Source organism: Coffea arabica, chromosome 1e, assembly GCF_036785885.1.
Source record: "Coffea arabica cultivar ET-39 chromosome 1e, Coffea Arabica ET-39 HiFi, whole genome shotgun sequence".
Taxonomy (NCBI): domain Eukaryota; kingdom Viridiplantae; phylum Streptophyta; class Magnoliopsida; order Gentianales; family Rubiaceae; genus Coffea; species Coffea arabica.
The window spans coordinates 10,423,559-10,428,820 of record NC_092311.1 but is presented as its reverse complement, the minus strand read 5'-3'; the positions used below and the strand labels follow the sequence as shown (position 1 = coordinate 10,428,820).

The following is a 5,262-nucleotide window of genomic DNA, read 5'->3' as shown; positions in this document are numbered from 1 at the left end:
TCTAACGGTCAAGAAGATGCAATTTATAGTCTATACTTCACAAAGATTAGTGCAGTCAGATAACTAAGGGAAACATGCCTGACAAGTTGAATTCTGACTCGTTCAAACTGGTTGATGTAATTCTTATATAACTTCTGATATAAATTCCTATAACTTGAGTACAAATTTGAATTATCAACTCATATAACTATTTTGCTGTAAAGTTCACCATTATATCAAAACTGTATGTGTTTACACCGATGGATTAAGACTTGCACGAATCAATTTGAACTAGACATAGCTACACAATCTAAAGCAACTTTCGCCCGAATGTCTCATGGTAAGTCCCTCAAGGATATACAAGAATAGCTGTCGTTCACTGTTGAGGATGAGATTGTAAAGAAGCCAAAACATCAGCTGACGAGTAGGTTTTCCTGAAAACTTGACTCGAGGAGCCATTTATTTGAGAAAACTATAATCTAGTCTTTTAGATCAAAGCATAATGGCCAAGTAGAATGAGAACCCAAATCCAGCAAAGAAAGTTGACTTGAGAAAATCTCAGCTCTACGTGAGAGTTGAATATCATGAATATGATCAAGTATGTAGACAATCAACAGTTGAGAGAAAAGAAATGTCACCATAACTTTGGTGATACTTTATGAGACAAAAATAAGTGCATATCAGTTTAGATAGTAAATCAACCAAACAACAATCCTTCAACAGACGCGTTTGAGCAGAACAAATAGGTCAGTATCTTTGCGAATTTCCTGATCAAAGATTGAGCAACTTTCTTCAAGTTTCTTAGCAAATTGATCGAACAGTTGATCGACAATGTCTATTTCGAAATGGTCTTTGATGAAGCCCTCAAAGACAGATCTGGTCTGCAAGCAAGTCATTTTTGCGTCAAAAGGCAAGTGCTGCATTGGGTGATCCAATATCTTTATTCTTTCTGCTTTAAATTGACCATTCCCTTTTATAACCAGGTCTAATTCTTCAATTGATGGAAAGTACATTGGCAAGTTGAATGAATACACTTTTTCTAGACTGATAAATCCCTGCAGCATACATAAACAAGCTGCCACAAAGCCAGAAGAAATCATTTGAACTGATGAGTGTGACCCCCAATACTTGCATTACAGATCAAATTAAAATGAAGATGGAAATTGTCAGATCCTACCAAGTTGGCCATCTCAAAAAGACATGATCCTAACAGCTCTTGGAGGAAGCCTGCACCGGTATTAAAAGGAAGGGTGCCGCTCGGAACACCGGGTAATTAAATCACCAAAAGGCCGCCTATGACAAGTTCTTCTGCTCTAGCATTCAGAAACCTGTTGAGATCTTTCCGGAACTGAGCAAAATATGCCTCTGTGACTTCTTTGTTTGTGCCCGAACAATATGCCTTGCTTTTGTTCCATGCCAATGAATTATGATCTCCAACTTCTTCTGGAACCTTGAAACCAATGGCGTGCATAAGAAGAATTAGCCAAATGAAGGCTAGCTTTAGGGAATAAACGCTTGTAGAAGGAGCCAGGTACAGCTGCAGCAAATTATCTTCGGGGTGAAGGGAGGGATTTGAAGAGAGTATTGAAATCATTGTCTACAAGATCATTGAAGAAAACATGGAAGTCGAGAGGTGGGCTCTGTTGCAGAGATTTGTTCTTTAGCTCCACTGCTTCAACAATGTTCTGTACTGCAAGGAATGCATTGGGTCCAGTGGAACATCCATAATCAGCAATCACAAATGTCTTGGCCAGTCGTTTTCCAGCTTCTCCTTAATTGCTTGTACAATTTCACATTTTGCAGCTTCAATCACCCCTTTCTATAGGAAGTGTGACACAAAAATTCACATGCACAATGTCAATTGAGTGGTACGTGATGGAATGGTTTTGTGAAAATGAAAAATGAAAAATGAAAAAAAAATGTTTCAGGCTTAGCTCTTAGAACCATTTCCACCTTTTTTTTTTATTAAAAAATGAAAAATATTTTGTGAGAATATCTGATAGCTGGAGTTTTGAGCATAGCTCTTAGAATCATTTCCACCAGCCATGGGGTGTGATTCAGGCTTTCCTTTAGTTTTCTTGTAGTGATTTCCATTATTCACCATATATTTACTGCTCTCCACAAGCGTTTTGCATGCAAGACTTGCATGATTTCCGTTCTCCATGTGGAATCCAGATTCCAGACAAATTTCGTTGATGCCATAACAACTTAAATAAGCCTTCGTTGATGCAAGGGTTGATTTTCCACGTGAAGGCCTCCATTTTGGTTGAAAAACGGTGACTAAACTATTTAAAATGATACTATTTGGTGATCAAACTTTTTTAAAAAAATTTTTTGGTCAAAAAAAGTCACTCAACTTCTTAAAACATGTTAAATAAGACGACATGATCTAAAAGACTTAAAGGAGTTAAAAGGAGTTTAATGACACTTTATACTAAAAAAATTCGGATCCAACTGTAGTAGGTAGTTTTTACCAAAGGTAAAGGCTGTTGATTTGTTAGAATAAAGGTATTGATAAAAGAATTATTGGACCCATGAAAAAATATATTTGGAAGAAAGAATTGGTGTGTGACGGCACCACAAATATATGTGGTCAACTTTGGTGCGTGGTTCTTACTGTGCATAAAATGGATTTAAAATGTCGGGAGACCAACGGCATCTTCTTTCGTGATTCTACGAATTTTTTCACTTATCAATGGGGCAAAGAGAACCGCCGAGCCAAATCACAGTACCCATAAAAAAGAGATTAAAGTCCTCTTTGTGTTGTAGGTTAGGGATTCGAACTCCACTTATAATGAAAAAAATTTAACGAAGAAGTCAGAACACCTCTTTAGTTTCATAAGTTCTTATATTTACTAGGCTCTTATACATAGTTTCTTTAGACTCCCATTCCCTTTAAATTAGGGTATAGAAATGTTATCGTTGCTGTAAAAAAAAAGAACGGGGGCAAAGAGGGTACAAACAGCTCAAATACAAATTTGCTTCTACTTTGCTTAAAAAGTTAAGACCTTGTTTGGAAATGGATTTTTTACCAAAAAAATCTATATGTTTTTCATGAAAACATTTTTCAATCACTTTTTTACTTCACATATATCAAATCGTTACAATACATTTTCTATAAGAACTCCAAAAATTTGCAATCTAAACACAACCTAAAGTTTTGAATAGCGTCCCTTCCGTTGGGACGGAGGAAGTACATAACAGCAATGTGTTAGGATCCTCTCCATTAAATTTCTCTCTATTGGTTTCTCTAATTTATTTATATTTAAATTTAGATAATATTATTGATTTATGCAATTGTGTCATTGCTTTTCTTTTGATTTTTAAATCAACATACTAAGAGATGATATTTTTTAAAATATTTTGAAATTTAATTTACACAAAACATTTGAATGGTAAAAATGGGTCAAAATCGTGACAAAATTTGTACTGATCAATCAAATGATAAAACTTGATAACTTTCATACAAAATTCTCTTTCTAATTAACACAAAGAATAAAATATATTATGAGTGGTGTTGATTTTTGAAAATAAATTTTAAATAAATTTTAATGTTAAAAGCATTAAACGGTTCTAAAATTTACTCTCAATTATACTTTACTTTTCTCAATTCAATAAATAGGCACTTTGCCCCTTCCTTATATTTTAAAATAAAACTGCCCCTTCGATATTGCTTCCAATGCAATAGCGAGGGGGTTAGTCCAGTAAGAAGCACTTTTGCTTTCTGATCATGCCTTTCGCTGCCCTTTTTCGTCCATCATTTTCATTTTTTTTTAAAAATTTTGGCTATACAATGTTCAGTCATTGTGTCACATGGCTGTCCTCCAACTGCTCAACTTTCCAATGAATCGAATTTATACATTCATAATTTTTTACCCAGCCGGTTTTTTTGGCCAATGGCCATCTTTTCGCTTACATGTCCAAACATTGATGCATGAAGTGCACCTTTTGGTTAATAACACCTCGTTCCCCTGAATTTACGGGGTGGTAGCACTTCACCACCCTAAATTTTAAAAATATATATTTTGAAATAACACCTTGTTGTGATAAAATAATGTACCCTTTCTTGGCAATTATTTATGTTTTGTAGTAAAACTATGATTTTGTTATGTCAATTTGCTTGATTTTTTATTTGTCACATCTTGAATATTGTTTGTAAAAAAATCCATAGACATTGATTTAGATTTGCATAATATCAAATGTGAAAAAATGACTGAATTGCATTTGTTATTTTTGGCCAAATATTCAAAAGACTTATAATTATGATTGTTATTGATGTTATATATATATATTTTTTTTAAATTATGTCAAATAAAAAATAATAGTGGTCACAATGAAAGTGCCCACATGGTCTTGAAAAAGGACGAGTATAAGGCGGCGATTGGTGGAGTTTTTTTTATTTAATTTATACTATAATCTAATATCATAGCATGTAATAGTAGAATATTATAGTGAATATATAATAGAAAATACAACGGTATAAAAGTTGACTGTTGAGAAATTAGGCAGTTTAGGGGTAATTTGAAAAGAAAACTATGCATATGAGTTGTCAAAATTAAAAGTACGAAACATGGTGGTAAAGTCCTAAAGTGTTACCATCCAATAGGTTCGGGGCAACGAGTTATTAACCGGTGCACCAAACTCCAATTATTAATGCACCAACTCCAATTCAAATTAGAGAGGAGTAAATTATTAATGCACTAACTCCAATTTGGCAACAACTATATGTAAAGGCCGTTGATTTGGTAGGATTGCAACACCTAAGCTGTCGGGGCAAGTGGGTCATGTGAGGCATAAAGAAATTCTTTTCCATTCCATTGAAAGTCTCATATTTTTTATTTTAGAATGTTCAAAATATTTTTACTGTTAAAAAATCAAAGCATCTTTTAGTCTCTCTTTCCAATATAACCCTTACCTCTAATCATATATATATTATCATTCAAATTCAAATTTGAATTTGTGAAGGTAAAATTGAAAAGACAAACACAAACATCACAATACAAATCACTATTTTTAAAATGTTAGATTCTCAAAACAGGACAAAATAATTAGGACAAAGAGAGTTGGAGAAATCATTTTGTTAATATAAGAAAGTAATTTGTTTGTGCAGGGCAGGGAGTGTGAACCTAATAACATAAAAGATGATGCGGGGACCAGTTATTAAATATGCACCTATCCATTTTCTTTAGTTTATTATTATTACTTAAAGTTGATTTTTTTAGTGTAAATGGAAGGACTTAAACCCGAGACCTCTTACTTACACTCCCTCCCTCCGTACCACCC

The 5,262-nt window shown here is 33.8% G+C and overlaps 1 pseudogene; it reads right to left on the bottom strand.

Annotated features, from left to right (window-relative positions):
- Positions 1 to 695: 695 nt before the first annotated feature.
- LOC113691548 (loganic acid O-methyltransferase-like) lies at positions 696 to 2,143 on the bottom strand (annotated as a pseudogene).
- Between the last annotated feature and the right edge of the window lie 3,119 nt (positions 2,144 to 5,262).